At 41.3% G+C, this 23,096-nt stretch overlaps 1 protein-coding gene across 2 annotated transcripts in view; it reads right to left on the reverse strand.

Annotated features, from left to right (window-relative positions):
- The window catches only part of DYRK2 (dual specificity tyrosine phosphorylation regulated kinase 2), a 72,834-nt gene extending 54,166 nt beyond the window's left edge, over window positions 1-18,668 (reverse strand). The window contains exons 1-2 of one of the 2 annotated variants that reach the window (XM_079936200.1): window positions 18,471-18,668; window positions 1,636-1,804 (exon numbers count right to left, since the gene is read on the reverse strand). The gene's annotated coding sequence lies outside the window, so the exon portion shown is untranslated. Of the gene's footprint in view, window positions 1-1,635; window positions 1,878-18,470 lie in introns of those variants that run through there. The other variant, XM_079936201.1, reaches the window with a different exon arrangement.
- Window positions 18,669-23,096: the final 4,428 nt, after the last annotated feature.

Here is a 23,096-nt window from a genome sequence, read left to right on the forward strand (position 1 = left end):
TGCAGAGGCTGCAAAATACCATAGACTGCGTGTGTTAAATGACAGAAATTAATTTTCTCACTGTCTGGAGCCTGGAAGTCCAAGATCAAGGTGCCAGCATGGTTTGGGTTCTGGTGAGAGCTCTCCTCCCTGTTTATAGATGGCCACCTTCCAGCTGTGTCCTCATGTGGCAGAAACAGGTAGAAAGAGCTCCGGTATCTCTTGTTATAGGGGCACTAATCCCATCAGGCCAGTCTCCACCCTCATGGCCTCATCTAACCCTAGTTACCTCCCAAAGGCCCCATCTCCAAATACCATCACGTGGGAGTTAGAGCTTCAACATAAAAGTTAGGGCACGACATAAACATTCAGTCTTTAACAGTAGATAAGCCTATTGTCAATTTTTTCTTGGCTAACATTTAAAAGATGCCCCTTGTTTAAGATTTATTTTATTACTGTAATGCATCATTTCAACCATAGTGAAACTATGACCAACATAGTGACCAACAACAAAAGTTTTTTATATGAGATCATTAATATTTTGAAAACTTAAATAGAAATGAATGCATATTTTTATCCAAATCAACTTCAGCTTTCATTTTTTTCCAACTTATTGCTTTTTGTTGTAGTACATGGCTTTTAGAGAAAGATCAGAAAAATCCCAACATGGAAAAAGATATAAATACGTATACATACATATACTGTTTATCTGAATGTGGTTAGATATATAAAATGCAGAAAAATATTTTAAAATTCTGAGCTTTTCAACCATTTCTATAACTAAATACATCTGAACACTTTTATATCTAAGAATTCTGAGGTTTCTTTCATCATGACTAAAGGCACCTAGAGCCTAATTTACATGTAATTTCTATTTTACATGCTTTATCGGGGATAGTAACATGACCCTTTCTAATACAAAAAAGATTCATAACTGATTACAACAGAAAATATTAACATTAAACTAATATTGCTATCAAATCACTACTGTACAAAGGTTGATGGGAGATGACTAGAAGCAACATAATTCAACTTTTATCTTATCTGTATTTATGCAGTTTCTTAACAACTGAAATAATAATGGTATCACATTATGCAATGAAACTTTTAGATCATTTAGAATAAAAAATGTTTCCCTCGGCTCTCTTTCTAAAAACATATGCAGCCATCAGGATTCATTCTTGTGTATACATTGCAAAGAAAAATTAGCATGATACCAAATGTCAAATATCTCAATAACTTTAGAATCCAGAAACAAAGTTTGAAGGAAGAAGATTGCTATTTTTTTTTTTTTTTGAGGTAGGTACCCTTCTAGGAGCTTTTATAAGCCATTATGCCATTTAGTCTTGTAGCCTCTCTTAAGTGAGGAAATGTCTCAATTGTGCCGTTAAAACAGGTATTACCCAGGGTGAAGGGCCAGGAGAACTGAATTGCCAACCTATGTTATGTACCCTTTAGTGTGCCCAGGTGTGCCATTAGTTTTATATTAAAAGAAGAAAAGGTCCATGTAGCTTTTTCTCAGGTGGGCTGGAGATATTTTTCTCTACTGGAGCATTTCATTTGCTCCAAAAGTGTTTAAGTTATCATTGGTTAAACAAATATTATGGCTTAATCCTAATGTAGGAGAAGTGGCCCTAAGTAGTGGAAGGAGCTTACCGTGGGTCACCCCAGATGTGGCAAGCTCTCTGGTCATGGAACCAGGACTTGGAGAAACTTTGTAAGACTTTAAATCCTTTGAAACTTTCTTACGTTCCATGTTCTGTGTGATTTTCTCAGGGACAGCAAGGCAGAGGGAGCTGAGGAGACTATATTTCTACATCCAGACCTGGGGAAAGAAGAACACCAAGGGTAGCTCATGGGGCAACAGCTACTGCAAGAGAGAAAGGAGAGAAGCAATGTCATCGTATGAATTCCTGCTGCATGCCAGGCTCTACGCTGGGCACTTTGTGTACATTATCCCATGTAAAGAGTACAACACATCTATGAGGTCTGTGTACTATTAGTCTCATTACAGATGAAAAAAATTGACACCAAAGGTCACATACCCAGCACAACTGGAGTTTGAACTTGAATCTGTCTGATTGTGAAGCCCGAACTCTTTTCTCTCTACCATATGTACAAATGTACCATATTGCTTCTACTACATCTCAGAGACTTTTTATTAGCATAAAGCCACTAAATTTATATTGCAGATTGTGCTTATAGCATTTTTATATATCCATCAGGTTCTCCTGCTTCACAAGACAGTGTACCAATTTGAATTTAAACTTGACTAAGCCATTTTCATAAATCAAATGCTGCTTGAAGTTTTGAAAATGTCCATACAACTGGCTAGAGAAACCATAGATTCATGATTCCCCACTAGATACTTATACTTTTGTGACTGTCATTGAAAATTATATACAGAATTGATAAGTTGGGGTTTGGTTGTACCTTCCCTAATTCAAAGGGTTTCCCTTCTACCTGATGTCAAGTTTTACATGTTATGACCATAAATTAGATATTGTCACTGGTCTTAATGTCAAGTTTCAGAGGTAACCTTAACACACTGCTATGTTTTGTGGGAAAATATAAATACTGAGTCATGTTTCTCATCCTGGAACCTTGGGTACTTCTCAACATTTCTAGGCTATGGGACTGTTCACTAGTGGTGATGTTACCATGCCTTAAGATGATGCATGGCTCAGTCATGCTTCTTCTGAGATTCTCCACTCAGCATTCTCTGCTAGCCTGGCACTGCCTTCAGCTCTTCCTTCCAGCAGGAAACCATCACACGTCATTTTAATGTACTCAGGCAACAGCCTTTTTCTTGCCTTTGAATGCAAGTCATAGCTCTCATCCTGGTGTCTGTGTTTCCTGTTGGGTACTGGTTGGGAGAAAATGGTCATGAATTCTTATTTAATTCTTTCTTATTCTCTGCAAGATTGTCACTCTACAACAAAGCATCATGGCAAAAAAGCTAAGTAACGAGAGAAGAAGTCATCCCATTCTGCCTGTGACTACAGAGGCAACACAGTACCGTGGACAGAACACTGGTCGTCAGCCCTACCCCGTCGCACTCCACAGGGAGCTGGAGGCCACACCTGAGTCTTTTGTTACCAACCAGCTGTGACTGTTATTGGGCAAGTCATTGAATCCTGGTGGCTCAATTTTTCAGCTACTTGAAGCAGTAATAGTACCTCCTCTGTTTTCCTTAATTTTTTATAAGATTAAAATGAGATGGTGTATGAAAGTGCTCTGTGAAATACAAAGCACTCGACAAAACTCCAAGCTGCTGTGATGTTACTGATCCCAACCTTCAACAGCCTGTATTGTCTCTCTTACTCACTTGGCACCTCATCAGATACTGCTATGATTAGGGTGACCAACTATCCCAGTTTGCCAGGAAGTTTCTCCATTTTTCACAAGAGAAAGCCCTGCATCCTGGAGACCCTTCAGTCCCCAACAAATCAGGTTTCTTGTTGCCCTAGCGATAATGAAGTTACTTGATAAGAAGGATGCTGGCCGGTGCTAACATCTCCTTTCACCATCCCCACCTCAGAAAAGATGCCAACAAGGTGTTTCCATAAATCTGGGCTCTATTCACCTGAAAGCAAAGAGGTTTTCTGAGAAAGGGGTAAGCTGGGTGGTCACTGATGGGAAGGGGATAGAAAAGTCATTGTAACTGATACTTAGTAATATATTAATAAGGAAACTGAAATTAATCAGGATACCATCCTTAAAACCAGAACTGACTCACTTTTCTTTGCCCATAGGCAGGTCCTGGTGTTCTATTTTGGTGACAGATTGGGAATCTCTGAGCCAGAACTGACTCCCAGGCAGCTCTGCTCACCCCACCCCCTCCTATCTCTTCCCACTCGCATCCAGGGAGCTGACTAGTGTTTCATGCACTTTCGCAATCATTGGAAAGTTTTTGTCCTGTTGAGATGATGTAGGATGGTCTTTTTTTTTTTTAACCAGAGCCAATAAAGCAATTGCCTCAACTTGAACTTTAGGCTCCCAACACGCCTTTGGCTGTTCAACTCAACTCCTCAATTCTGACCCCTACACTCCCATCCGGCTCAGGAGCATGGAAAGAGGTGGTGTGGCCTGACTCCTGCTGCCGCTGTGGTGACCTGTATTGATGCAGATACTGCCCAATGAAAATCCTGTTGTTTTCTTTTGGCTCAGGAGCTCACAGGCTGTGGGTGTCTCTCTAGCAGGATCGTGGACACTTAATACAAAACCAAAAGGACAGATTCAGTCCTATTACTCTGGCTCTAGTACAGCAGCTTGTGGAAAGAGAAGACATAAAATGATACCAACATAGTAGCAGTAGAATAAACACTTCTCTTTGAGTTTCACAGAAGAAATAAAACTTTGGGTGATCAGAGGAGAATTCAGTAGTTCCAAAGCTATTAATGGCTGTCGGAAAAACAATCCAAGAACTGGCCAAACGAGCTGGACTGCTTTCCTATGAATCATCAGAATAACCTCAGGCCTCTGACAGGCTGGCACCCATGTGCCCAGGTCCATCTCACCTGTGGGAAACAGGCCCTTAAAATGGAGAGTTGCCACCATCACCAGCTGCCGGCTTCTTGGTCTTCCCCAGCGCTGGACACAAGAATCACCGGACCTGTCTTTATGCTTATGATTTTTAATGTTTTTATCCCTTTACAACTTTAATGATGTCTTTTAGAGTATATTTTTTGAAATGCTGATAATCTTTTTTTTTTTTTTTGCAGTACGTGGGCCTCTCACTGTTGTGGCCTCTCCCGTTGCTGAGCACAGGCTCCGGACGCGCAGGCTCAGCGGCCATGGCTCATGAGCCCAGCCGCTCCGCGGCATGTGGGATCCTCCCGGACCGGGGCACGAACCCGTGTTCCCTGCGTCGGCAGGCAGACTCTCAACCACTGCGCCACCAGGGAAGCCCGAAATGCTGATAATCTTAATAATGAAATGGATCTTAAGACTTGAGGGAGTTGGAAGGGGGAATAGGAACTAAGTTGTGCATGTTTTTGATGATTTCCAGCTCTTCCGCTGAAGAGGGATCAGAGGTGTGCTGACTAATGTCTAACAGGCACTCTGAGGAGAAAAAAAAAATTCTTTTTTAAATCTGATTTGTAGTGTTTGCTAATTTCCATGATGTAAATACTCCCACCATGACCACTTTCTCTGGCTCCAACACACCACTGGAAGGGACTTTACTTTTCCTTTGCCAAGGTCAGTCTTTCCTGGTGCATGTCCTGAAACTATATTTATTAAGAATTAAAATTCATCCAAGTGATTTAAGTTACCATACTCTATTAAAAATGTCCCTTACCTTTCTTAACTTCCCCTTAGCAACTTGGCATGCTGTTCATACTCTCAATACCCTGCAATGCTCATTTTTTATTTGAAGTCTGCTTCTTGTTCTTATCTAGCTCTTATTCCCTTTCTCTATGCTGAGAACTAACTTGTAGCCAGATTTTTTTCTGTTTTTATTTTTTACCTCTGCTGTTTTTTAGATTATCTAAAACTTATCATGTCACCCAGCAATTCCTTTCCCCCCTCAATACTTAGAACCTCAATTGGTTCCCCATGACTTTTACGATAAAGTTCAAACTCCAGGGTCTTTGTGGTACAGCTTTTACCTCAGCCTCTGTCTCTAGCTTACGGTCCTTCCAGGGCCCCCTCATGAAACTTGTACTCTGACTGCTCCAAAATCCTGCAGCAACTTGAATACACTGAGCTGGTTCATGTCTCCAGGCCTTCCGACCTGTGGCTTCCTCTGAGAATTCCTCCTACCTAACCCCTTCTTTTTTTTTTTTTTTTTCCGGTACGCGGGCCTCTCACTGTTGTGGCCTCTCCCGTTGCGGAGCACAGGCTCCGGACACGCAGGCTCAGCGGCCATGGCTCATGGGCCCAGTCGCTCCGCGGCATGTGGGATCTTCCCAGACCGGGACACGAACCCGTGTCCCCTGCATCAGCAGGCGCACTCTCAAGCACTGCGCCACCAGGGAAGCCCCTAACCCCTTAATTTTAAGTTTACTCTGGGCATCTAATCTCTACAGATGCAGTATCCTTTGCTTATCTGCATCTCAGCAGTGATAGTAATTATTGACACTGAGCTATCTCCCTCCATTTGGGCTGTGACCCACTTGACGAAGGGACAGTTACCCTACTTTGGTATTCCTGGCACCTAACAAAATGCCTACTTCTATACTAGATGCTCAATAAATGTTTGTTGAATAAATGCATGAATTAATGAATGATAATTGAGGTAGTCATTTTTGATCCCTATTTTTATCCCTCCTTCTATTCCACCATCTTGATTCCTCCTCCCTATTTTGATTCTATTTTGATTCTAAAGTCTCCTAAACGTTCATTAAAAACAATGTCCACCGATACATTTGCAAAGGAGATTGGTTCAGTAAAATATGATACAGGCAGAGTCAAATTAAAATATCAAAGTAGAGTTCCTAAAAGTGAAAGATCCAGATGCAAGAACAAAGTGTGAGCAGCATTACCTATGTTATGTAAACAAATATAAGAGCGGACATGCATACATAAGGAAGTTTCTGGAAACATATAAATAGACTTTTACTTGCTGTTTCGTACTTTTCTGTTTGATTTTTGTTTTACCATGTACACTTATTATTTTTACATAAGAAAACATTTATATGAGAAAAAATGTTAACAGGGATCATATGATGATAGAATATTGAACCACTTTTTCCTTCTATATACTTTTGTTTAATTAGCAAACATAAATGGTATATTGTTTTAAACTGAAACTAAAGGTAGCAAAGTTTCCCACGCTGGCAGATTTTTCAACATTGCCTATGAACCCACCTCCAGGAAGTGGGTTATCTAATTTACAGCTTCAGTGAACCTGTTTCCTGGCAATGGTTGTCAGGGCACGCCTCCTTCTCTCTGGTTCTCCATCACTCTCACTCTGAAGGCCTAAGGGCAGGAAAGATACTCACAGGGAAGCAAGAAGTAGCATTAGCATCATTTTGTGTGTGCCAGATAAAAAGAGCTGTCGACGCACTCCCCTGGGCACAGCACATACCTCTGATTCTGCCAACCTCCCTCAAAGAGGACCATCTCCTATTAAGCCTTCTGGGAAAAGTCTCAGAGCACAGTCAATGAAAAATAACCACTACTTCTTGCTTTGGTGCCAGCCTGCACAACAAAGAGTTCCTTTAACTGCCTTAAAAGGAATATACTCCTTTCCACACCTATCACATTTCATTCTCTTAACATAATGCCACAAACTGAAAAAGGAAACAGGTTGTGAAATAATACAGAAAGTCATTTTTAATTGAAAGGGTCCATTTATCAACACTAAAAGTAAAAAAGAAGGTTCAAATTATAAGGAGCATCAGAGAGATCCTGAAAAAGGCCTGACTCCCAAAGGCAGTGCTAAATGGCATCCCATGACACTGACATGGACCCTGAGACTCGAGATTAATCGCCTTGCGATACAAGGTGATTGGGGTGAGGGCTGAGGGCTTACTGGCCCATTTTTCCATTTTTCTCAGACAGAGCCCTGTGTCCGAGAACTACCTGGTGCCACCAAGAACCACTGAGGAGAGTTTAAAGTCCGGAACCACAGGAGACATGTAAAAACTTGGAGACGGAATAGTTTCCCACCCTGGGACTGAGACCTGGGGTGGGAGCGACGCATCACTGCATCCCTCATCCTTTCTCCTCCCCCTTCCCAAGCTGTAGTGGCAGCTATGATAAGGCTGGAGATGGGGGAGATGTGGGAAAAAGAGAGAAGAAAGCATAAACCAAAAGGATTCTGAGCCATTCTAACGCCGGAGGTGGGGCGTGGCTTCGGATCTACAATGTATCTTTAGTTTCTGGGACTTCATGTTCCAAAGACAGATATCACTGAGGAAATCTTTGAGCCCACAGAAATTTGAGGGTCTGTGGGATCCAAACTCTCTCCAGTTTGGGCTTCTGGTTTCTTCTTTGTGGACACCTTGATTCTGATACTCTTGAAGACAAGGGAGAATCTTGAAGAGAGAGAGAGAGAGAGAGAGAGAGAGAGAGAGAGAGAGAAAGAAGCTGGCTCCTTAAGCCTGGCCCTTGACTTATGTGAAAGGTAGTTAAATGGAACTTTTTGTTGCCTGGGGCACCCCAGGTGCTTGAGCTTCAGACACAAGGCAGGAGGATAAGGAACTTCTGGATTGAAACTCCAGGATACCAGTGGGCCCCTCGATGTTATCTGAGGTTCCCTAGGTTCCCCTAGAGTTTACTGAGTAAACTCTAGTTTAAAGCTTTCTATTGTTCTAAGTGTCAGCCAGACTATGTTATAAATCAGCTATTTAACCCATGTTGAAAGCCATTTGTGCAATTTCCTTTACAACTAATCTCAGGTTTATAAATCCTGGTTGTGTAACCTTGGGACACTCTCTCTTGGCCGTGTTTCTTCATCTGTAAAAGGAAGACAGACTGGAGAAGGAATAGGTCTCTGTATCAGTTAGGATGCTGTTGGCTGCAAGGAACAGACAACTCAATTCCAACTGGCTTGAATAATAAGGACAAATATTAGTTCACATAAAAGAAAGTCCAACTCTCAGAACCTTCCTGCTGCCACGTTCAGAACTCGCTGCTCTAACCTCTGGAGCCCGTCCCATCCTTCCAGCCTGTGACCAGCAGCAGAGAAAAACTAGTTACATATCATTTTCTTGCCCCATACACACTTTAAGGTAAGCAAAAAGATTAGAATAAATTTAGAGAATAAATTAATCTTAAATTAAGATTAGAATAAATTTTAACAATGAAGGAAACTGTGCACAACCAGGCCAGTCAGTGAGGCAATCAGATGAGTGCCAAGTTCTGGGAGGTGATCAGTGATGAACATGGCATCGACCCCACCAGCACCTATCATGGGGCTAGCGACCTGCAGCTGGACAGCATCTCAGTGTACTACAATGAAGCCACAGGTGGCAAATATGTTCCTCGTGCTATCTTGGTGGGTCTGGAACCCGGGACCATGGACTCTGCTTGCTCAGGTCCTTTTGGTCAGATCTTCAGACCAAACAACTTTGTTCTGAGGATTCCACGAGCACCTGAGATTTGGAACCACTCCTTGACTGTGTCCCAAAGAAGTAATAGACCCATAAGCTGCGTGGTGTACCTCAAGAGAGCAAGGTCCAGGTTGCCTGGTACAGTTCCTGAGACATGGGACTTTCTGTGCTAAAACCAGGAAAGTCCTGGGCAAATAAGGATGAGTTGGTTACCTCATGGGTAGCTAAGTGGCAGCCATGGTGGAGTAGAGATAAGACCTTCTCCTGCTGTGTGGGCACCATGTATGGCTTTTCCATCTGGGAGTTACCCATGGAGGGAGAGAGGGTCTGCCGGTCATGATCAAGTGCTTTAGGGGACACAGATTCAACTTTAAGTTGTTTTAAAGGAAACAAAGAAAGTAATGTGTTTTTTGCATACCATAGCTTGGGAACTGAGATTCATACCTAATACACAGGGATTTCCATAATCCCTTAGGAAAACTTTGTAGCCAGATATATGATGGGATGCAGAACTTTTTGAATTTTAGAAGGGATCTAGGGACACATTTTACAGTATGTGTTCCTTGTAATACATGCTCCGATATTGTACTCTGTAATCAGACACACTGATATTTCTACGGAAGTGTTAATACTTACATCAAATGAGTTAAAGAACAGTAAATAGGCTTATGTCAGCTCAGGCTGGATAGTGCTGCCAAATGGGGTCAGGTTAGTTTAGGTTTTGCCACCAAGTTAGTTGCAGTTTTCAGAAATTTTAATATCTTGGAATTATAGGTAATGAATGGATTGTTGCTGTATTTATAAATATGCATAAATATAAAGGCATGTCCTCAATCTACTATAATGTTAGCTGAAGTGTAAAATCTATCCCATGTTTTCTAATATTGACTACAGATTCTGGAGAATTTATGAATAGATAATGCTGCTTAATACACTCATAGAGTTTATCAGATCCTAATATTGGAATTGATAATACACAGAAATTACAATATAAGGTGATATGTGCAACACTCAAATGTTCTATTTACACGTCATAGATTTTTATCCAGACAGCCAGGGTGTGATTGTCACAATTTAAAATAGCTTTCCGTAAAGGTCAATGGAAATGCTGAATTTGCTGGACCTGATAATGAACAAGATATTTTTCCTTGAGTGATACTGAACTACAGGTGATAACCTCTAAGTTTTCTCCAGGGTGATAACCGTAGGGTTTGGGGCCAAGAAAGTTTTGTTTAATGTCTCTGTGGAAGCAAAGTCAAGCACACTGGTTTACAACTGACATCACGGCTCTAAGAGAAATAATGATGGTGATGATGATGATATCCATTTGTTTGTAAACCGAGAAGGTGTGGTTATTGTGACACAATTATGTACAAGCACAGTCATTCTCCGATCTGACTCAAAATCATAATTTTCAGGGCCTGAAAAGCTGTACCAAATAAGTTGACAATCTCTAAAACTTCGGTGGTTCCATTGTCATTCTTCACCAGAAAATGAGCCCAGGTATAATTTAGTCAGAGCTTTGAAGATAAGATTCAGCGTCTTGAATCAAGTTTAGTTGTATATCAGGAATAAGTGAAAAAGCACAGGGTCGTTTGTTACAATTCTTAGATTTTCCTTTCTGCAGGGAAAGCCATGGGGGAAACAGACGCTTTCTTAGACATTTTCCCTCTAATGAAACGATGTATAACAGGCACCTAGATTGGATTTTATGTCCACGTTTGCACTTATCTTATTTTGCCGCATAACATGCAATTTCTTTAATCACATGTGATGGTTTGTAAAACTTGATGTTTTGCATAAGCTTTTTTTTTAAACATCTTTATTGGAGTATAATTACTTTACAATGGTGTGTTAGTTTCTGCTTTATAACAAAGTGAATCAGTTATACATATACATATGCCCCCATATCTCTTCCCTCTTGCGTCTCCCTCCCTCCCACCCTCCCTATCCCTCCCCTCTAGGTGGTCACAAAGCACTGAGCTGATCTCCCTGTGCTATGCGGCTGCTTCCCACTAGCTATCTATTTTACGTTTGGTAGTGTATATATGTACGTGCCACTCTCTCACTTTGTCACAGCTTACCCTTCCCCCTCCCCATATCCTCAAGTCCATGCTCTAGTAGGTCTGTGTCTTTATTCCCGTCTTACCCCAGGTTCTTCATGACCTTTTTTTTTTCTTATTATTCTTAGATTCCATATATATGTATTAGCATATGGTATTTGTTTTTCTCTTTCTGACTTACTTCACTCTGTATGACAGATGCTAGGTCCATCCACCTCAGTACAAATAACTCAATTAGCTTTTTTCTTCTTCATTTCATGTGGTTTTCAAAAGGCTTCAGAATCAGACTTCTTGTCAGAACCATTTATGCTGTCTTTTGAGATCGCCTTGGTGTCAGGATTCAATGCCACCATTCATTCTTATTCCTTCAATCTCAGTATTCATGACAAACCCATTACATGTGCCAAAATCTAAAATATTTATGTATAGACAACACTGTGTCTCTAATTACTGCAAACGAGGCTCCTTGTCTCTTTCATGGTATCTCTTCAGAGAGCGAGTGTGTGAAAAGTGTGGTAATCATCTTTTTTTTTTCCTTTGATCAGTTCCTTTAAAACCTTCATAAAAACTCTCTACATACCAACTACCCAATGGCATATGCAGCTAATTGTTCCCTATTGCCCTTGCCCCTCTGATTTGCCTAGCGAAGGCTGCTTGGCCTGATCCCTGAGCTTAGAGGGCTCCTATGACCTGTGGGGTGCGTCTGGGCCCCGTGGGAGCCCAATTCTGGAGGAATCTCAGCAACTAAATGATAAACAGCCCAGGCTGCCTTTTCTCTATCTATATTGACTAATGTTTCATTCTTTTCTGCTCCTAAGTTCAACGGACTAAGAAGGCCCAGGGAAGTTTTAATTCAATACTATTCCCTTTGCCAGATATCCCCCAGGATTCCAGCTAACACTAACCCCAAACAAAGCAAGGCCCGGAAGGAAGCATATCTCACATGTTTAGGCTCGCTGCTAAATGTCATAAACGATTCCTTCAAACCTTGGGCATGTAAGTCTGCGTGTATTTCTTTTCATTGTCATTCTATAATTAAGCACCCTGTAGAATAATAAATCAAAGAGAGAGAGGACCTTCAAGATGGTAGAGGAGTAAGATGTGGAGATCACCTTCCTCCCCACAGATACATCAAAACTACATCTACACGTGGAACAACTCCTACAGAGCACCTACTGAACGCTGGCAGAAGACCTGAGACCTCCCAAAAGGCAAGAAACCCCCCCACGTACCTGGGTAGGGCAAAAGAATAAACAGAGACAAAGAATAGGGACGGGACCTGCACCAGTGGGAGGGACCCATGAAGGAGGAAAGGTTTCCACACACTAGGAAGCCCCTTCACTGGCGGAGACGGGGGTGGGTGGGGGGTGGGGAGCTTCGGAGCCACGGAGAAGAGCACAGCAACAGGGGTGCTGACGGCAAAGCAGAGAGATTCCCGCACAGAGGATCGGTGCCGACCGGCACTCACCATCCCGAGAGGCTTGTCTGATCACCCGCGGGGGCGGGCGGGGTTGCGAGCTGAGGCTCGGGCTTCTGAGGTCGGATCCCAGTGAGAGGACTGGGGTTGGCTGCGTGAACACAGACTGAAGGGGGCTAGTGCCACAGCTAGCTGGAAGCGAGTCCGGGAAAAAGTCTGGACCTGCCCAAGAGGCAAGAGACCATTGTTTCGGGGTGCGTGAGGAGAGGGGATTCAGAGCACCGCCTAAACCAGCTCCAGAGACAGGCACGAGCCGCGGCTATCAGCGTGGACCCCAGACACGGGCATGAGACGCTAGGGCTACTGCAGCCACCAAGAAGCCTGTGTGGAATACCCATAAGGTTAACAGCTGCTCTTTCAGCAGACACTCTGCAAGCCAGAAGGGAGTGGCAGGACATATTCAAAGTATTGAAAGGGAAATCCTACAACCAAGATTGCCCTACCCAGCAAGGATCTCATTCAGATTCGACCGAGAAATTAAAACCTTTACAGATGAGCAAAAGTTAAGAGAATTCAGCACCATCAAACCAGCTTTACAACAAATGCTAAAGGAACTTCTCTAGGTAGGAAACATAAGAGAAGGAAAAGACCTACAATAACAAACCCAAAACAACTAAGAAAATGGTAATGGGAACATACATATCTATAATTACCTTAAATGGAAATGGATTAAATGCTCGAACCAAGAGACATAGACTGGCTGTATGGATACAAAAACAAGACCCAAATATATGCTGTCTACAAGAGACCCACATCAGACCTAGGGACACATACAGACTGAAAGGGAGGGGACAGAAAAAGATACTACATGCAAATGGAAATCAAAAGAAAGCTGGAGTAGCAATTCTCATTTCAGACAAAATAGCCTTAAAAATAAAGACTATTTCAAGAGACAAAAAGGCCACTACATAATGATCAAGGGATGGATCCAAGAAGAAGATATAACAATTGTAAATATTGATGCACACAACGTAGGAGCACATCAATACATAAGGCAAATGCTAACAGCCATAAAAGGGGAAATCGACAGTAACAAATTAATAGTGGGGGACGTTAACACCCCACTTTCACCAATGGACAGATCAACCAAAATGAAAATAAATAGGGAAACACAAGCTTTAAATGGTACATTAAACAAGACAGACTTAATTGATATTTATAGGACATTCCATCCAAAAAGAACAGAATACACTTTATTCTCAAGTGCTCATGGAACATTCTCCAGGATAGATCATATCTTGGGTCACAAATCAAACCTTGGTAAATTTAAGAAAATTGAAATCAAGTATCTTTTCCGACCACAGTGCTATGAAACTAGATATCAATTACAGGAAATAAACTGTAAAAAATACAAAAACATGGAGGCTAAACAATACGCTACTAAATAACCAAGAGATCACTGATGAAATCAAAGAGCAAATCAAAATATACCTGGAAAAAAATGACAATGAAAACACAAAGACCCAAATCCTATGGGATGCAGCAAAAGCAGTTCTAAGAGGGAAGTTTATAACAATACAGTCCTACCTCAAGAAAAAAGAAACATATCAAATAAACAACCTAACCTTACACGAAAAGCAATTAGAGAAAGAAAAACAAAATCCCCAAAGTTAGCAGAAGGAAAGAAATCATTAAGATCAGATCAGAAATAATTGAAAAAGAAATGAAGGAAATGATAGCAAAGATCAATAAAACTAAAAGCTGGTTCTTTGAAGATAAACAAAATTGATTAGCCAGACTCATCAAGAAAAAAAGGGAGAAGACTCAAACCAACAGAATTAGAAATGAAAAGGAGAAGTAACAACTGACACTGCAGAAATACAAAGGATCATGAGAGATTACTACAAGCAACTATATGCCAATACAATGAACAACCTGGAAGAAATGGACAAATTCTTAGAAAAGCACAACCTTCCAAGACTGAACCAGGAGAAATAGAAAATATAAACAGACAAATCACAAGCACTGAAACTGAAGCTGTGATTAAAAATCTTCCAACAAACAAAAGCCCAGGACCAGATGGCTTCACAGGTGAATTCTATCAAACATTTAGAGAAGAGCTAACACCTATCCTTCTCAAACTCTTCCAAAATATAGCAGAGGGAGGAACACACTCAAACTCATGTGGCCAATGAGGCCACCATCACCCTGATATCAAAACCAGACAAAGATATCATACACACGAAAAAGAAAACTACAGGCCAATATCACTGATGAATATAGATGCAAAAATTCTCAACAAAATACTGGCAAACGGAATCCAACAGCACATTAAAAGGATCATACACCATGATCAAGCAGGGTTTATCCCAGGAATGCAAGGATCTTCATATATGCACATCAATCAATGTGATAAACCATATTAACAAATTGAAGGAGGAAAACCATATGATCTCAATAGATGCAGAAAAAGCTTTTGACAAAATTCAACAACAAAATTTTTGATAAAAACCCTCCAGAATGTAGGCATAGAGGGAACTTACCTCAACATAATAAAGGCCATATATGACAAACCCATAGCCAACATCGTTCTCAATGGTGAAAAACAGAAACCATTTCCACTAAGATCAGGAACCAGACAAGGTTGCCACTCTCACCACTATTATTCAACATAGTTTTGGAAGTTTTAGCCACAGCAATCAGAGATGAAAAAGAAATGAAAAGAATCCAAATCAGAAAAGAAGTAAAACTGTCACTGTTTGCAGATGACATGATACTATACATAGAGAATCCTAAAGATGCTACCAGAATACTACTAGAGCTAATCAATGAATTTGGTAAAGTAGCAGGATACAAAATTAATGCACAGAAATCTCCTGCATTCCTATACACTAATGATGAAAAATGTGAAAGAGAAATTAAGGAAACACTCCCCTTTACCACTGCAACAAAAAGAATAAAATACCTAGGAATAAACCTACCTAAGGAGACAAAACACCTGTATGCAGAAAACTACAAGACACTGATGAAAGAAATTAAAGATGACATAAATAGATGGAGAGATATACCATGTTCTTGGATTGGAAGAATCAATATTGTGAAAATGACTATACTACCCAAAGCAATCTACAGATGCAGTGCAATCCCTATCAAACTACCAATGGCATTTTTCACAGAATTAGAACAAAAATGTTTACAATTTGTATGGAAACACAAAAGAACCCGAATAGCCAAAGCAATCTTGAGGAAGAAAAACAGAGCTGGAGGAATCAGGCTCCCTGACTTCAGACTATACTACAAAGCTTCAGTAATGAAGCCAGTATAGTACTGGCACAAAAACAGAAATATAGATTAATGCAACAGGCTAGAAAGCCTAGAGATAAACCCACGCACATATGGTCACCTTATATTTGATAAAGGAGACAGAAATATACAATGGAGAAAAGATAGCCTCTTCAATAAATGGTGCTGGGGAAAATGGACAGCTACATGTAAAAGAATGAAATTACAACACTTCCTAACACCACATACAAAAGTAAACTCAAAATGGAGTAAAGACCTAAATGTAAGGCCAGACACTATAAAATTCTTAGATGAAAACATAGGCAGAACACTCTATAACATAAATCACAGCAACATCCTTTGTTACCCACCTCCTAGAGAAATGGTAATAAAAACAAAAATAAACAAATGGGACCTAATAAAACTTATAAACTTTTGCACAGCAAAGGAAACCATAAACAAGACGAAAAGACAGCGCTCAGAGTGGGAGAAATATTAGCAAATGAAGCAATGGACAAACGATTAATCTCCAAAATTTTTAAGCAGCTCATGCAGCTCAATATCAAAAAAAAAAAAAAAAAAAAAAAAACCCAATCCAAAAATGGGCAGAAGACCTAAATAGAGATTTCTCCAAAGAAGATATACAGATTGCCAACAAACACATGAAAGGATACTCAACATCACTAATCATTAGAGAAATACAAATCAAAACTACAATGAGGTATCACCTCACACCAGTCAGAATGGCCATCATCAAAAAATCCACAACAATAAATGCTGGAGAGAGTGTGGAGAAAAGGGAACCCTCTTGCACTGTTGGTGGGAATGTCAATTGATACAGCCACTATGGAGAAGAGTATGGAAGTTCCTTAAAAAACTAAAAATAGAACCACCATATGACCCAGCAATCCCACTACTGGGCATATACCCTGAGAAAACCATAATTCAAAAAGAGTCTTGTACCACAATGTTCATTGCAGCTCTATTTACAATAGCCAGGACATGGAAGCAACCTAAGTGTCCATCGACAGATGAATGGATAAAGAAGATGTGGCACATATATACAATGGAATATTACCCAGCCATAAAAAGAAACGAAATTGAGTTATTTGTAGTGAGGTGGATGGACCTAGAGATTGTCATACAGAGTGAAGTACGTCAGAAAGAGAAAAACAAATGCCAAATGCTAACACATGTATATGGAATCTAAAAAAAAAAAACAATCCTGGTTCTGAAGAACCTAGGGCCAGGACAGGAGTAAAGACACAAACATAGAGAATGGATTTGAGGACACGGGGAGGGAGAAGTGTAAGCTGGGACGAAGTGAGTGAGTGGTATGGACATATATACACTACCAAATGTAAAATAGATAGCTAGTGGGAAGCAGCTGCATAGCACAGGGAGATCAGCTTGGTGCTTTGTGACCACCTAGAGGGGTGGGATAGGGAGGGTGGGAGGGAGGGAAATGCAAGAGGGAGGGGATATGGGGATATATGTATAGCTGATTCACATTGTTATACAGCAGAAATTGACACACTATTGGAAAGCAATTATACTCCAATAAAGATGTTAAAAAAAAAAAATCATGTAGCACAATGTTCATGGCAGCCCTATTTGCAATAGCCAGGACATGGAAGCAACCTAAATGTCCATCAATAGATGAATGGATAAAGAAGATGTGGCACATGTATACAATGGAACATTACTCATCCATAGAAAGAAATGAAATTGAGATATTTGTAGTGAGGTGGATGGACCTAGAGTCTGTTATACAGAGTGAAGACAGAAAGAGAAAAACAAATACCATATGCTAACACATATATATGGAATCTAAAAAAAAATGGTTCTGAAGAACCTAGGGGCAGGACAGGAATAAAGACGCAGACATAGAGAATGGACTGGAGGATACAGGGAGGGGGAAGGGTAAGCTGGGACAAAGTGAGAGAGTGACATTGACATAAAATAGATAGCTAGTGGGAAGCAGCGCATAGCACAGGGAGATCAGCTCGGTGCTTTTTGACCACCTATTGGGGTGGGATAGGGAGGGTAGGAGGGAGACTCAAGAGGGAGGGGATATGGTGATATATGTATACGTATAGCTGATTCACTTTGTTATACAGCAGAAACTAACACAACAAGATGGCGGAAGAGTAAGACGCGGAGATCACCTTCCTCCCCACAGTTACACCATTAATACATCTACACGTGGAACAGCTCCTACAGAACACCTATTGAATGCTGGCAGAAGACCTCAGACCTCCCAAAAGACAAGAAACCCCCCACGTACCTGGGTAGGGCTAAAGAAAAAAGAATAAACAGAGACAATAGAATAGGGACGGGACCTGCACCAGTGGGAGGGAGCTGTGAAGGACGAAAGGTTTCCAGACACTAGGAAGCCCCTTCGCGGGCGGAGACTGCGGGTGGCGGAGGGGGAAAGCTTCGTGGCCGCGGAGGAGAGCACAGAACAGGGGTGGGGGAGGCAAAGCGCAGAGATTCCCGCACAGAGGATCAGGGCCGACCGGCACTCACCAGCCCGAGAGGCTTGTCTGCGCACCCGCTTGGGCGGGCGGGGCTGGGAGCTGAGACTCGGGCTTCGTAAGAGCGCAGGGAGAGGACTGGGGTTGGCGGCATGAACACAGCATGAGGGGGTTAGTGCACCACAGCTGGCCGGGAGGGAGTCCGGCGAAAAGTCTGGACCTGCCGAAGAGGCAAGAGACTTTTTCTTACCTCTTTGTTTCCTGGTGCGCGAGAAGAGGGGATTAACAGCGCTACTTAAAGGAGCTCCAGAGACGGGTGCGAGCCGCGGCTATCAGCAAGGACCCCAGAGACGGGCAGGAGACGCTAAGGCTGCTGCCGCCGCCACCAAGAAGCCTGTGTGCGAGCACAGGTCACTATCCACACCCCCCTTCTGGGGAGCCTGTGCAGCCCGCCACTGCCTGGGTCCCAGGATCCAGGGACAACTTCCTCGGGAGAACGCACGGTGCGCCTCAGGCTGGTGCAACGTCACACCGGCCTCTGCCGCTGCAGGCCCGCCGGCATTCCGTGCCCCTCCCCCCGCCACCCGGCCTGAGTGAGCCACAGCCAGCGAATCAGCGGCTTCTTTAACCCCGTCCTGTCTGAGCGAAGAACAGACGCCCTCCGGCGACCTACACGCAGAGGCGGGGCCAAATCCAAAGCTGAGCCCCTGTGAGCTGTGAGAACAAAGAAGAGAAAGGGAAATCTCTCCCAGCAGCCTCAGAAACAGCGGATTAAAGCTCCACAATCAATTTGATGTACCCTGCATCTGTGGAATACATGAATATAAAACAAATCATCCCAAATTGAGGAGGTGGACTTTGAGAGCAAGATTTATGATTCTTTCCCCTTTTCCTTTTTTTTTTTTTTTTTTTGCGGTACGCGGAGCACAGGCTCCGAACGCACAGGCTCAGCAGCCATGGCCCACGGGCCCAGCCGCTCTGCGGCATGTGGGATCCTCCCGGACCGGGGCACGAACCCGCGTCCCCTGCATCGGGAGGCAGACTCCCAACCACTACGCCACCAGGGAAGCCCCTCCCCTTTTCCTCTTTTTGTGAGTGTGTATGTGTATGCTTCTGTGTGAGATTTTGTCTGTATAGCTTTGCTTCTACCATTTGTCCGACAGTTCTATCTGTCCGTTTTTTTTAATTTGTTTGTTAAAGTTTTTTCTTAATAATTTTTATTTTAATAACTTTATTTTACTTTATCTTCATTCTTTCTTTCCTTCCTTCCTTCCTTTAGACAACGAGTCATCACAAATTGAGGAGGTGGACTTTGAGAGCAAGATTCATGATATTTCCCCCTTTTCCTCTTTTTGTGAGTATGTATGTGTATGCTTCTGTGTGAGATTTTGTCTGTATAGCTTTGCTTCCACCATTTGTCCTTGGGTTCTATCCATCCGTTTTTTTTCTCTTAATAATTATATTTTAATTTTAATAACTTTATTATATTTTATCTTATCTTATTTTACTTTATCTTCTTTCTTTCTTTTTTTCCTACCTTCCCTCCTTCCTTCCTTCCTCCCTCCCTCCCTCCCTCCTTTTTTTCTTTCTTTCTTTATACTTATACTAATTCTTTCTTTCTACTTTTTCTCCCTTTTATTCTGAGCCGTGTGGATGAAAGGCTCTTGGTGCTGCAGCCAGCAGTCAGTGCTGTGCCTCTGAGGTGGGAGAGCCAACTTCCAGACACTGGTCCACAAGAGACCTCCCAGCTCCACATAATATCAAATGGCGAAAATCTCCCAGAGATCTCCATCTCAACACCAGCACCCAGCTCCACTCAACGACCAGCAAGCTACAGTGCTGAACATCCTATGCCAAACAACTAGCAAGACAGGAACACAACCCCACCCATTAGCAGAGACGCTGCCTAAAATCATAATAAGTCCACAGACACCCCAAAACACACCACCAGACGTGGACCTGCCCACCAGAAAGACAAGATCCAGCCTCATCCACCAGAACACAGGCACTAGTGCCCTCCACCAGGAAACCTACACAACCTACTGAACCAACCTTAGCCACTGGGGACAGACACCAAAAACAATGGGAACTACGAACCTGCAGCCTGTAAAAAGGAGACCCCAAACACAGTAAGATAAGCAAAATGAGAAGACAGAAAAAAACACAGCAGATGAAGGAGCAAGATAAAAACCCACCAGACCTAACAAATGAAGAGGAAATAGGCAGTCTACCTGAAAAAGAATTCAGAATAATGATAGTATAGATGATCCAAATACTTGGAAATAGAATAGACAAAATGCAAGAAACATTTAACAAGGACCTAGAAGAACTAAAGATGAAACAAACAATGATGAACAACACAATAAATGAAATGAAAAATACTCTAGATGGGATCAATAGCAGAATAACTGAGGCAGAAGAACGGATAAGTGACCTGGAAGATAAAATAGTGGAAATAACTACTGCAGAGCAGAATAAAGAAAAAAGAATGAAAAGAACTGAGGACAGTCTCAGAGACCTCTGGGACAACATTAAACGCACCAACGTTCGAATTATAGGGGTTCCAGAAAAAGAAGAGAATAAGAAAGGGACTGAGCAAATATTTGAAGAGATTATAGTTGAAAACTTCCCTAATATGGGAAAGGAAATAGTTAATCAAGTCCAGGAAGCACAGAGACTCCCATACAGGATAAATCCAAAGAGAAATATGCCAGGACACATATTAATCAAACTGTCAAAAATTAAATACAAAGAAAACATATTAAAAGCAGCAAGAGAAAAACAACAAATAACACACAAGGGAATCCCCATAAGGTTAACAGCTGATCTTTCAGCAGAAACTCTGCAAGCCAGAAGGGACTGGCAGGACATATTTAAAGTGATGAAGGAGAAAAACATGCAACCAAAATTACTCTACCCAGCAAGGATCTCGTTCAGATTTGATGGAGAACTTAAACCTTTACAGACAAGCAAAAGCTAAGAGAATTCAGCACCACCAAACCAGCTTTACAACAAATGCTAAAGGAACATCTCTAGGCAGGAAACAGAAGAGAAGGAAAAGACCTACAATCATAAGCCCAAAACATTTAAGAAAATGGTAATAGGAACATACATATTTATAATTACCTTAAATGTAAATGGATTAAATGCTCCAACCAAAAGACATAGATTGGCTGAATGGATACAAAAACAAGACCCGTATATATGCTGTTTATACAAGAGACCCACTTCAGACCTAGAGACACATACAGACTGAAAGTGAGGGGATGGAAAAAGATATTCCACACAAATGGAAATCAAAAGAAAATGGAGTAGCAATTCTCATATCAGACAAAATAGACTTTAAAATAAAGACTATTTCAAGAGACAAAGAAGGACACTACATAATGATCAAGGGATCGATCCAAGAAGAAGATATAACAATTGTAAATATTGATGCACCCAACATAGGAGCACCTCAATACATAAGGCAAATGCTAACAGCCATAAAAGGGGAAATCGACAGTAACACATTCATAGTAGGGGACTTTAACACCCCACTTTCACCAATGGACAAATCATCCAAAATGAAAATAAATAAGGAAACACAAGCTTTAAATGATACATTAAACAAGATGGACTTAATTGATATTTATAGGACATTCCATCCAAGAACAACAGAATACACATTTTTCTCTAGTGCTCATGGAACAGTCTCCAGGATAGATCATATCTTGGGTCACAAATCAAGCCTTGGTAAATTTAAGAAAATCGAAATTGTATCAAGTATCTTTTCCGACCACAACACTATGAGACTAGATATCAATTACAGGAAAAAATCTGTAAAAAATGCAAACACATGGAGGCTAAACAATATACTACTTAATAACGAAGTGATCACTGAAGAAATCAAAGAGGAAATCAAAAAATACCTAGAAACAAATGACAATGGAGACACGACGACCCAAAACCTATGGGATGCAACAAAAGCAGTTCTAACAGGGAAGTTTATAGCAATACAGTCCTACCTTAAGAAACAGGAAACACCTCAAATAAAAAACCTAACCTTGCACCTAAAGCAATTAGAGAAAGAAGAACAAAAAAAACCCAAAGTTAGCAGAAGGAAAGAAATCATAAAAATCAGATCAGAAATAAATGAAAAACAAATGAAGGAAACGATAGCAAAGATCAATAAAACTAAAAGCTGGTTCTTTGAGAAGCCAAACAAAATTGATAAACCGTGAGCCAGACTCATCAAGAAAAAAAGGGAGAAGACTCAAATCAATAGAATTAGAAATGAAAAAGGAGAAGTAACAACTGACACTGCAGAAATAGAAAAGATCATGGGAGATTACTACAAGCAACTCTATGCCAATAAAATGGACAACCTGGAAGAAATGGACAAATTCTTAGAAATGCACAACCTGCCAAGACTGAATCAGGAAGAAATAGAAAATATGAACAGACCAATCACAAGCACTGAAATTGAAACTGTGATTAAAAATCTTCCAACAAACAAAAGCCCAGGACCAGATGGCTTCACAGGCGAATTCTATCAAACATTTAGAGAAGAGCTAACATCTATCCTTCTCAAACTCTTCCAAAATATAGCAGAGGGAGGAACACTCCCAAACTCATTCTACGAGGCCACCATCACCCTGATACCAAAACCAGACAAGGATGTCACAAAGAAAACTACAGGCCAATACCACTGATGAACATAGATGCAAAAATCCTCAACAAAATACTAGCAAACAGAATGCAACAGCACATTAAAAGGATCATACACCATGATCAAGTGGGGTTTATTCCAGGAATGCAAGGATTCTTCAATATACGCAAATCAATCAACGTGATACACCATATTAACAAACTGAAGGAGAAAAACCATATGATC

This window comes from Stenella coeruleoalba (genome assembly GCF_951394435.1).
Source record: "Stenella coeruleoalba genome assembly, chromosome: 11".
Taxonomy (NCBI): Eukaryota; Metazoa; Chordata; class Mammalia; order Artiodactyla; family Delphinidae; genus Stenella; species Stenella coeruleoalba.